A 12,996-nucleotide genomic window follows, 5' to 3' on the forward strand; every position below is an offset into this window, starting at 1 on the left:
ATCTAGGGTATAATAGGCACTGTGAAATGAGCATTTAAATTCTAGACACAGAGATTTTGAGTGCTCCTCTGACTCTGAGCATTTCTACATAAATATCTATACTTCTACCACCTCCCCTCCCCCCCCCCCAAGGATATTAACCTGGATCAGTATCTCCAGACTAAAACATTCCTCCAAAAGTTCTGAAAAGTGTTAATAGGTGATTCATCTTCAGAAGTTATTGCTGATTAATCAGTTACACCAAATTCTGGTTATACCAAAAACACTGGTTATTCGTGTCTTTCCTATGTGGAGTCATAAGCCTTGAATGTGGGTCTGTCCAGTGGGAGGGTCTCCCAAATTCAAGCAAGCAAGAAAACATTTGACTCAAGTCATCTCAAGGAAGTAGAGCTGCTCTTGAGAAATTACTAACCTAAAGCTAGTCAGCCTTGTCCTACACAAGAAGAAGAGCATTCCTGCTGTCATGTTGGTTTTAAGTACATTGCTTTACATTTCCATACTCTGGATTCCATCTGATCTCTTCGGAAAATCATTCTATCATGATGCCATTTGGCAATGGGTTTCCAAATCTTAACTTTTCACTAAGTAGAAGGGCTTAGTAGGATTGTGATGAGAAATATCATTGTGACTGTGCACAATTTATAGGCTTCTCAACAAGATCACCTGGGGAAACTATTACTCTTCAAAAAAAGGATGTGTGTGTTTGTGTTCAATGTCCTCTTCTATTTCTCAGGCTGGAAACACTCCTATCTGTTCCTACCACTTGTTTTCTTTCTCTTCAGGATGACAGATTATATATTCTGAAACTATTGTGCTTTTTCTAAACCTAAGAAAACCTGCTTTTTATGATAATGGGATCTGTAATTGTTTGCTAAAAATTTTGTTCTGATAAAATTCTACCTTATCAGAAATGAAAGTCCACGAAGTTATATAAACCAACATTTGGCAAATCATGTTTTATGCTGTTATTTCTGTTCAGGAATTGGTCCTTCATTTTGTCAGGGGACATCGGCTGAATTTATTAGAAGTAGTTGTCTTGTCTTAAGGGATTGGCTACTATGGATGAATCCATTTGGTTTTGAGAATAATTTTAGTAGATTCTAGATGTGCTAGTAGTCTTATGTCCCTCAGTAGATGAATGGATCAAGAAAAGTGATATATATAAAGATATATATATATATATATATGAATTATATGCTTACATTAAAAAAAATGACATTGCCCCATTTGTAAGAAAATGGAAAGACTTGGAAAAAATCATATGAAGTAAGCTAGGCCCAAAAAACACATAGGTCCCATGATTTCCCTTATCTGCAATAATTAGTATATGTCTAGGATCATCTTAGCAGATGAGCAGAGTAACTCAGTAGCCACGTACATATGACCATATAAGATGACACTAAGTGAAATGAACTCGAAGACATGGACACAAGAGGGTTTTCTTTGTTGTTGTTTTTAATGTACTATGTGATTTTTTTTTTGTTTCCTTCGTATGTTCTCCCCCTATGGTATATCTTCTGTTGTCACAGTATTTGAGTCTGGTACCCTGGCATTGTATATACCTTTATTTGAATTAGGGAAGGGAAAGGGAACGACAGAATGGTGAGACAAAGGACAAGAAAAACAATGCAACAGCCATATACACAAAACTACATGTTGGAAATGATCTGTACAACCTGGGGGGTGGGGAAGGGAAATAGAAAAATGAGGGATGGGGTAACAATTTTGTCAAGAAATGTACTTATTAACTTACTTATGTAACTGTAACCCCTCTGTACATCACTTGGAGAATTAAAAACAGCATATAGAACAGACCATTTTTTTCAAAGTGTTTATTCAATACCTACTGTGCTATATGCCTAGAACCATGCTGAGGCTTGGGGTGTGACAGTAATGGAAACACCCAGATAGATGCTAATTGTGTGTGAGGAAGGGTCTGAAAACCAGGTAGAGCTTAAAGAAGAAAAGAGATTTGGCTGAATAGAAAGAGCCTCCCATTTTGCCTCAACCTCTCTCATCTTTCACCTTAGCCCCAAGTGAAATAAATAGTGTTAAGACTCCAGCTTGTGTTTTTGTAGGGCCAGAAAAGCTATTGAATACACTATGGATCTGAGAGATGAATGTCTTTTTGACAGGCTGCTAGACAGAGAACAATCAGTTGGCTGGTGGTTCTGACTATCACTAACAGCTCTCTTAAGTGTGACCATGGAGAAATGTCCTTCATGACACAAGGAGTTTCCATCAATGTCTGCAAAGAACCATATTACTGCTAGCTTAGTTTTTACAAGGCTGCACCAGTTGGGGTGGGAGAGGAAACAGCCAAAGGCCCAATTTTTTAAGAGAAAATGAGTTTCCTCAGAATGTAGTTTAGTAGTTGTCTATCTTAAAGGAGCAATTCCTTGGCTGACTTAATAAAAAAAGAGCTTACTAGCTCCACTTAAGTTTCTGATCCAGTAGGTATGAGATAAGGACCCTAAATCTGTGCCTTGAATAAAATCCCTGGTGCTTCTGACGCTGAGGGAAGGGCCCCCCTTCTCTACTCCTATGAGAACTCTTAGTTACTCAGGTTGCTCTCAGGGAAAGGCAACAGGTAATTAGAATGCTTAGGACATGGATTTGAGGATGAGGAGCTGAAGGAGTTAACTGGATTGAAAGGAACTGAGACATCTAAGAATTTATTCATGTAACTGTACCACACTCTTGGCTGGCTAGCACATGTCAAAGTGAAAGGCAACTAGGAATCAAAACAGATCTTTTTTTCTGTGAAAAGTTAAATATCATATGCTCATCACCCATTTCGATGAGGAAATTGTCTATTGTCTTTAACTCGGGTATATATTTATAACTTCTCGTAAAATAAGAATACTTATCCTATCTTTACTGTTGATATACTGGAAGTTTCTCTGCAGAGCCCTACTCAAAGTGGATGTCATGATTTTCATGATTAATTGTTATTTTCTTTCTTTCATACCATAAACTTTACATGTGATGAAACATGAATCACATGTGATGAAATGTAGGCTCATTCATTTGCTCCATTGACTAAAGTCTGGTAGATACAGGGGAGGATTTCAATGGCATAACTACTTTAAATAAGTAACTTAACAGTTTAACAAAATGAACACCAAAAAGACGAAACATGCTTTGTGAGAGGGCAGGGCAGCTCAAAGGGAAAGGTGGTCAATACATGAAGAGAGGAGGTAAAAAGAGTCACAACATTAAATGTACAGGTATGAAAAGGAAAGGAGGTGAAGTGAGGGATTAGGAGAGGCAGGGAGATGGATGGAAGGGTTGACATTGATAAGACTCACTGTACTCACAAACCGACCTATTGAACTGAAACTCCTTCACACAACTACTTAAAGATAACAATAAGAAGAACAAAAATAACCTGAAAGTCCCCCACTCTGAACCATTTCACTTATGTTTGAAGCTCCCGGTTAAAAATCTAGCATAGTACCTTAAGGGATTGAGTTACTTTATTAATATCTTTGTATCATTTACTCATATATTAAATGAGAGTCTAGAACGGGCCTCTGTCTCTTTCCAAGACTGTTAGCTTCATGGTGAATGAGGCCAACCAGGTAGATATCTGGATAGAGAATGCTAGGGTGGGCAGAGCTGGCTTGTGTAGGGAAAAAGGGGGTCTTATGTCATAAAGTGAACTTGAATTCTCAGAGGAGCCTAATGGGAGACAGTGGTCTAGAGCTAAACTTGTTCCCTGGGGAATTACCTTTACTGAAGGAGATTCAAAGAAAAGCAGAAAAGACCAAAAGCTATGTACATATGACCATATAAGATGATGCTAAGTGAAATGAACCCCAAGATATGGATAGGAGTATTTTTTCTTTGTTGCTATTATTTTTAATGTACTATGTGATTTTTTTTTGTTTCCTTTGAAAGGTCTTCCCCCTTGGTATCACCCCTGTTGTCACTGTATTTGATTCCTGTGCCCTGCATCTTGTATACACATTTCACTAATTTGGAGAGGGGAAGGGAAATAACAAGATGCTGAAACAAGGATACAGGTTGACCCATTGTAACAATGAGATGTACAAAACATTATGTTGAAAACGAACTTTACAACTTGGGGGAGGGCGAGTTGGGGAGGTAGGGAGGGAAGGGATGGTAGGGAAAAAACAAAGGAGGAGGTAACAATGCTCTATAGGAAATGTACTCATTACTTTACTCATGTAACTGTAACCCCTCTGGACAGTATCTTTACAATAAAAAAAGAAAAGCGCTTCAGACTTCTTTACTTTTTCAAAACTTCATTCTCAGAACCTCATAGAGCTACTAACCTGAGGGATCCTAAAATTCCTCTGATTAACAATAAAATATTTCACCAAACCCCCATCAATTTCTATAATAACACAACTAGATCCTCCCCAAACAAAACCAGACTTGGGAATATATCCCCTAAAGGATCAGTCCACTCAATGAAAATATGTTTATTCTATCTCCAGACTTGTTCAGACAGCAATAGGGCTCATAATTCAGACTCTATTTTTGAGCTCCACTTTGAAGAAGAAACCAATTCACCTTTGGTGAAGAACTCATGGATAACAAGAATCACCTGTCAGTATAGAAGAGCAAAGGGAGGGAATGAAATGGCCTTGTGAATAACAGGCCAGATTTCTGGGGACAGAACAGAGAAGAAAATATAGGCTGCCTAGAAACCCTTGGATTTCAGATTTAATTATCATACTATTCCTGGAATAAAGAAATACATATCATCTGATATGGGCTTACAAGCTAATAAATATTTAATAGGCAAATAATGAATCTTGACATAAATATTTAATGGACAACATCAAGGTATGCAGGATGGAGGTTGTGCTGAGGAGAGGAAACTCTAGACAATGAGACAATATTGAGTTAGAACTTAAATGGAGATGAGTCCAAGAATCAGTCTCTCTGCGGAGCAACTGGAGCTCCTTTGAAGCCAGGGTGATTACTTAAATAAGAAAACAGATAGTGCCATGGAAATTACTAGAGGTCGTATATTCATTATTGCTTCCAGTATTTATTTGAAAGAAAGCATTCATTTATTTACTTGGCAGAGGTAACCCCTGAGGGAGTTAATACGAGCAAACTTAAAATGGAGTAGGGAGGAGCTGAACCTTGCTTTGAGAGGTTACAATTATGTTTGCAGGTATGTAAACTCAGGAAAGATATATCTGTTCAAAGATAGCAGGTAGACCCAAGACCACCTTCCATTCATTTTTAAAGGCAAGACTGCAATCGTGGAAATGCTAGGACTCTACGAAATGAAGGAGACATGTAACCCCTTGATTATTGAGCTCATGAGATTCTAACTCCAGTGACCAAATAGGTTGACTATCAGCGAGACCGGGCTAAGGACGAACAGTGGTAGCTTCAGAATCAATCAAGAAAGATTCCTGCAGGGAACAATTTCCAGGTCATGTCCTGGAAGTTGGCTCATGACATTGTAATAAGCTGTTTACCGAGCTCTTCTTGTTCAATACAAAACCCCACCAAGACAGAGACACAGGAACATAAGGCAGGAAACCACAAGGTGACAATTAAAAGGGTCCTGACGGTCAGGGCGTAAGATTCTGATGCAAACTAATAAATAATCATTAAAGGCAAGATAGGCTTGTAATAGGAAATTTTGTGTGTGTGTGTGTGTGTGTGTGTGTGTGTGTGTATGCATACGTGCAACTGCACCTATATGCACAAAGGATTCCCAGCTCTTGGAATGGAATACCTTTGCTCTTTTGTGAAGTATAGAGCGGGTAGAAAGCAGAGCAGAGAGTGCTTCTAATTGAAGTTCCTTGAAGAATTTAAAAGCCACAACCAAAAATAGACTTAAGCCCCTTTTGCTCCTTGTTCCTTTCCACCATCTGTCAGCCCCACTCCCCTAGGGAGAAGCTCAGGCTGACAGCAGCAGAGCAAGAAACAGAGGTGTGGGTGGGGGAATTTTCTTTCTTTCTACCAGGCTGAGTTATTAATTAGCTTTTTGCAAGGTAGAGGAGCGCCAAGCTTAAGTCTTCTCACTTGACAAATATTGTACCAGAGAGAGCTAGCAGCCCACCCAAGGTCACCTGGCACCCTCATAATAGAGGTACTAAGTTAGATTTCTGGGGCCATCTGGGATTCTCTGCACAAACCCTACCACAGTCCCAGTCTCTTCTCTTAAGAGTAGGGGATGTTATAAATTTGGAGGAGTTGAGCCAGGAAAGCTCCCTCTGGTGGGTTTCCCTAGCTTCTTGATAAACCTAATATTTCTTAACCTCTTCTCCAAGGATGACACACTGTCCTCAGATGAACCCAGCCACAGATGCTATTTACTTTAAGTAGTACAATTCCTTCTAGCCCTTCATGCATAATAGACAACTAAGCCTTTCATCTCTAGGGCCTCAGGACCTCGGGGAGGCAGCTGGCCAGATGGATGTCCTGCCTCAGTCACTAGAGACTTATTATCATCTTCTTTTATTTCTTCCACCCAATCTTGAGTTTGAGCTAGAACATGAAAGAAGGGGGCTGGAATCAGTCTCAGAGGAACCCAGAGCTCAGATCTGAATCAGAACCAGGATCCTCTCTAGCTCTTCTAAAAGACTAACAGCATCACCACTGGGGACCGGGCAGAGTGAGTGGGTTTCTTTATGTGCCATTTACAAGGCTCTTGTCCAAGCCCTGATGAGGTGCTTGGCGATCACCTGAGGCACTCTGCCACTACTATGCATTAGTGCTGGGGAGCCCACAGGTGTCTGTCACTTTGCAGCTGTGTGAATGAAATGTCCATGGAGTTCCAGAGTTGGTTACAAGAGACATGGCACAGCTTGCCTCTCCTATGTGTTTCCCTTGGATGCTTCCTAGACTGTGTTCTCCAAGCCACCTCTGCCTTCTCCCTTGGTCTCACAGAGTCATGATTCCCATGTTAGGCCATTTGTTCCTCTTCCAAACTCAGAGCATACAACCAGTTCCATGAGAATGTGCCTTGGAGAGGGAGATAGTCCAATTACTGATCTAATGACCAGCTTTCTCCTCATCCCCCCATCAAGGCATGTGTAACTCCCGTGCTTCCCCTTCGCTGCTTAGCTGGTGGTAGGGGGATGGGGAGAGATCTCTGTTCGGCAGTTCAAACCCACTCACTGTAGGGCTGGAAAATGAAATGAATGATATTATGTAATTAGGTCTTAATTATTTATCATTTTTGGTTAATTACTGTCACTTGCAAGTTAACACGTTGTAAAAACTCTTGGGCTGTGTTTATTAAATGTTAGGCGATCATTAGCAAGAAAGTGCCATCCTCCAGTGTTAATGAAATATCCGTAAAAGTCCATGACTGTGAGCAATGTAGGACTTGGGGCCATTTGGGAGACAGTTACAAGGATTTATGGCTGATGATATTTTTTTTGCAATCAGTATTGCCATGTTTCAGAAAAGGATTGAATAAAAGTCTGCAATGTCTCTCAATGACTCTCAACTTGCATAGGGCAAGTGAACAGAGAGGGTCAGGTGTTAGAAGAGAGAAAAAGTATTAATAGAGTCCTAAAAGATGACTTCTTCCTCAAAATACATCTCCTCAGGGTACAGTGTCTAAATGTCTGCCATTACCAATCCATTCCTCAGAGTATAATGCTATCTAAACTATGTAGATGGCCCCCAGAAAGCAAATATCCTTGGGAGAAGTTCTCTACAATTAACTGAGGGAAAAATAAATGTGTCTTTGCAGTGGCCTTTATGAGGGATGTGAGTTCCAAATAATCAAATGAGCATTAAACCATCACAATATTGGTACAATAAGGACCAGCAAGCAAGAGTTAAAACCACAAGTGTGCCTCGGTTGCAGTCTTGAGGTCACGTTTAGAGAGGAGCATTAAAAAGCTAGAATGGAACCCATTCCACTGGAAGGCCTTTAGGAAGGGCTAAGGACAGACCACAAAGGCAAAGAGTTAGACAATTATTTTCAAATCCCTCAAAAACATTCTGTGGATTTGTAAACAAACTTACTCTGCGTCTCCATGAACTAGAAATCTCTTGGCAAGTTTTAAAGCATTTCAAAATGTAAGAATTGTCCAAGAATGGTATAAACAGACTCAAAAGAGACTGTGTTCACTCTCTCAACGAGAGACTTCAGAAGTGTTAAAATTGCATGGATTTGCTTTAATATCAGTTAATTGATTCAGTATTATTAAAATGACATTCAGTATAATTAGAATACAATTAGAAGTTGGGGGCAGTTAAATATCCCTTCAGATCTGGAAGTGAGGTAAAAGGTTATTAAAAGATAAAAATATGTACAGAAGATACAAAGGAGTTGGGCACCAGTAGTTCATGCCTGTAATCCTAGCTAATCAGGAAGCTTAGATTTGAGGATCACAGTTCAAAGCCAGCCCAGGCAGGAAAGTCTATGAGCTTCTTATTTCCAGTTCACCACTAAAATGCCAGGAGTGGAACTATAGAGCTGTGGCTCAAGTGATACAGCATCAACCTTCAGTGGAAAAGCTAAGGGACAGAGCCCAGGTCCTGGATTCAATACCTCATGTCAACACCTCATGACATGTACACGCATGCATCTACACACACACACACACACACACACACACACACACACACACACACATTCTCTCTCTCTTTCTCTCTCTCTCTCTTTTTCTCTCTTTCTCACACACAGAGAGACACACATAAGGGGGAGGTATAAATATAGATAGCTAAATAAAACCAAGAATTTTGAATAGCTTTCTGTTCATATTTGCATTTTGTTTTGTTATGGTTTTTGCTTTTATTTTGTTTCATTTTGAGACAGACTCTCGCAAGCCTAGACGAGCCTCAAATCAAATGCTCCAATGTGTGCTCCTCTTGCCTCAGCCTCCCACGTGCTTGGAATTGCAGGTAAGAGGCAATAATCTCACCTCTGGCTGTGGAAAGGGCCTGGCATGAGCCTTTATCATGAATTAGCAGCAGAGGAAAAGCAGCATCAGCCTTAATATTTCCCATAATTTATTCTGGTACCTTCAGTTATTTCCTAATCTTGAGCCTGTTTCTCCATCTGTGAACAGGAAGCCAATCTCGATGGTCTCTTAGGACCTTTCTACACTTCCTAGGTAATAATTTGTGGTTCTAATGTAAAGTATCTCTGTAACCTCAGCCCACTGCCCAACTACCTGGGCATCTATGCAGGAAGTACAGAAAATGATGCCTGTCTCTAGGCTGCCTCTCCAAGATGCCATAAGGAATAATGAGGCCATTTGTCGCTCCTCCTAGCTCAGCATTGAATGTTCAATCACCATCGAGAGGCACTTGTATGCAGGCATTTCAGGTACATAATATAATATTATAGGCATAGAAAAGCATAAAAAGATTCGTAATTAAGATAAAGAATCAATCAACCAATCCTTTCTATTCTATAAGATCAGCCCAAGTAAGTGGCAAATGGCTGCGTTTGAGGTCATAGAGTATGTATTTGTGGATTTATATGTTTAGTGCAAAAGAAAATTCCCATTTGAAACAACAAAAAAGCATTGCTATTACCCAGTGATTTAGTTAGAGTCTCGGGATTTACTGCTGTGCATGGGGCACTGGATAGGAATAAGAAGGAGACAGGGTGGACGTGGTCCCCTCCCCCGACTTCAGAAATCTTACAGCCCCAAGGAAGAGATTGAAGTTGTAAAACAGATTCTACACCACCCGATTCTGGCCCTTTAATGCTGGACTGTCAGTTCTAGTGACAACGCAAAGCACACAGTAGGCACTCACCCAATTGTGTGCTTATTACTAGTTGCACGGATTCTAAAACAAACCCTTGAAGGAAACTTCTGGAGCCTAAGAAGAATCATTGGCACTTAAAGCATGAATCCAGAGATGGAAGAAATTTTTTTTTCCAGTTGTGAGAATCACATTGCTTTATGGAGAAAGTCAACCCAGGGAAGGAAGAATTTCACTACAAAGCCAGTGGCACAAGAGAGAAAGATGTGGATGATGGAGTGCATGGAAATTCTCTCCTGTAGTCCCATCCTTCCTTCTCTTGCTTATTTACCTTGGCTGGGCCAACTCCTCTGATCTATACTCTGCACCATGGTGCATTTATCTTCCTAAGGTACAATCAGAGTGAAGGCACTGACCATGTCAGAAACCTACAGAGATCCACCGCATTCCACCGCAAGAAGTTCAAGCCCACATCAGGCATTCTAAGCCTTGGGGAGCTGGCTTCGTGTTTCTGAATGAATCAACTTGACCTCACTCTCTCCACTGAGGCCCTGCTCACTAGCCTCTCCTGTTCTCCTCACAGATAACCCTGCTTCCTCGATGCCTAGACTATGTTCTTCTTTCTGTTGAAAATACTTCTCCAAGCTATGTTTTATACCAGAGTCTAAATTAAGTGTCACTTTTTCACCAGAAATCTTATCCAGGTGTTTATATAAGTTTTCTGTGAATACCCATTCCCATGTCTGTATTTTACAAAGCATATTGTGCTTTCTATTTGGTTAGGTATATACATGTTTAGTCACCCCCATCAGACAAAGGACAACTTCCTTCAGGATAGTTTCCTTAGAACTTAGCCTGAATCAGCCTCCCTAAGCAGATTGCTTGACAAGGATTTGGCTCTCACTTGGGTTACAATCAGATTCTCTGATTCCCTCAGTGACTACCTGCATACCATCTATTCTTGTCTGGCTAAGGCTAATTGATAACCAGGCTGAGACTAACATTCTTGCTGTTGGGAATCAGAATAAAGACTCACAAGGATGGAAGACCATTGGAGCTGAGTTGTCTCATGGTAGATCCAAAAGTCAGACACAGGGGTCTAATTGTTGAGGTTCCCTAGAATCCCTAAGGCTTTTTTGTGTTAGTTTGTTCATGCTGTCTGTCGTATTGGTTTGGAGGACTGTTGTGACAAACTACATGTTAAGAGAATTTATCCTCTCACGGTTTGGAAAGTCAGAAATCTGAAATTGAGGCATCAAGGTGGTAGCTGTTTCCTTCTGCAGGTTAAGTGTTTGTTATGGGCCTTCCTCCATGGCTCTTAGATGGGCTGTCTTCTTGTTGCTGTTCATCTCTTCTAGGTCTACATGTCTCTCTGTCCCATTTTAGCCTTGTTATAAGGACATGAGTCTTATTAGACCTTACAAATCCTCAAAGAGCCTCTCAGTGAATCTTGGTGTCCCAGCTTTAGTCAGGGGTCTCTACCTTTGTGTTAATTAGCTTTAGTTAAAAAAATTATCCTAAGTAGTTGTACAAATGAGTGGCCATTTAACAAACAGCTTACAAATATACTATCTCTTGATCAATGCTACCCTGTTCGACGTTCTCAACCATCCCTCCCTACCCACCCCTTACCTCCTACTTCTTGATTTTGTAGGATATACACATGATTCTAACATAACTGTGGTCCTACTATAAAGATCTTATTCACAAACAGACTTCTACCGTGTGGTGTTGGGGCTAGAACTTCACTGTGTGACTACTGGGGTGTGTGGTTCAACCCACAATGATGGAGACATATACATGCACATGTATATGTATATATAATGTAATTCCATTTGCCCTTTTGAGGAATCATCAGTACTTGGGGTCAGTGCTGGGCAAGCAGAAGATAAACTAGGGCTCCATCCTCACCCATGGCTCTTTTGTTTTTCAGTTGCCACACAAGGAGTATTTCACTAACAAGGAAGAGGAGACACTGTCTCTTTGCTAAGCCTTTATTGCTTCAGGGAATGAGACAAAACATCAATTACTTAGGTGGAAAGTCACATTTTATTTTCAGCCAAGGAACATGACTAGGGAGGAGAAGTCAGAGGGATGAATGTGCCTGTGCATCTCTTGTCGTCTCTCTTGGGAAAAAGAATGCTGCCCATTGGCTAATTTTAACAAATGCCACTGTGTACTGACACTATCCCCAGAGGCCTGCATCTGTTCCCTCGTTCTAGCATATTAAGTGGAAACTGGAATTGTTCTTGAAGGAAATTAGAGTCTCCACCTCCACTACTTTGCTCACAGAATACAGGACCCCAGATAATTGGGGATGACAAAGAAGACAGTGTTTGATTCTTCCTGTCCCCTCCAGCTTTATCTTTAGGCACCCCTTACCAGTGGATGATCTGTGTCCTCATGGTATGTGAGTTGCATCTGCTGGACACACTGAAAAGCTGTTCCCTGCCCCATGCACTGGCATGCACCCCTGGATGCATTGTCACGGGGCTGCAGGAACACACTGCAGAGAGGCAGAAACAGGATTTATTTTCCTGACAATATGTCCCATCCCAGTTACCACTGGCACCACTCGAGTGGTGCCTCTTTTGGACTTCTCTCTTTCCTTTCTTTTCTTCCCTGTACCACAAACTCTTCTCTCCTCTTACATTCACATTCTGGTAACATAGTGCACACAAGGTACTTGGTTAGAGGTTGTAATGTGCCTTCTCTTATGCAATGTGACCGCATGAGTATTATTCCCATCAAGCCTGAGCAAACCTGCTTTATCTAAAGTCTTCTTATTTTTGCATGTTAATTGCCACTAGTGTTATGAAAAAGAAACTTCCTAGGAGAAAGAGGTTATGACAGTTGCTTTCACTATTTGATTTCACTATTTGATATGGTACAGAGCAGGTCCTCGAATCAAAAAGAGATGACTATGGCTCTGCTAACTGGAGAAAACCTCTCTAAAAATATGGAATTTTTCCTTCCTTCTTTCCTTCCTTCCTCTTTCCTTCCTTTCTTTCTTCCCTTCCTCCCTCCCTTCTCTCCTCTTCTTTCCTTCTTACTTTTCTTCTTTCCTTCTTTTCATGTACTGGTGCTAGGAGTTGAACTCAGGGCCTGGATGCTCTCACTTGTTTATATTGCTCAAGGCTAATGTTCTACTATTAGTGCTGTAGCTCATCTTCCAGATTGATGGTTCATTGGAGCAAGCCTCTCATGAACTTTTCTGCACAGGCTGGCTTTGAACCTTAATCCTCAGATCTCAGCTTCCTGAATAGCCAGGATTACAGGCACACACACATACACACACACACACACACACACACACACACA

This window comes from Dipodomys spectabilis, unplaced genomic scaffold, assembly GCF_019054845.1.
Source record: "Dipodomys spectabilis isolate Male_0828 unplaced genomic scaffold, ASM1905484v1 ptg000046l, whole genome shotgun sequence".
Taxonomy (NCBI): Eukaryota; Metazoa; Chordata; class Mammalia; order Rodentia; family Heteromyidae; genus Dipodomys; species Dipodomys spectabilis.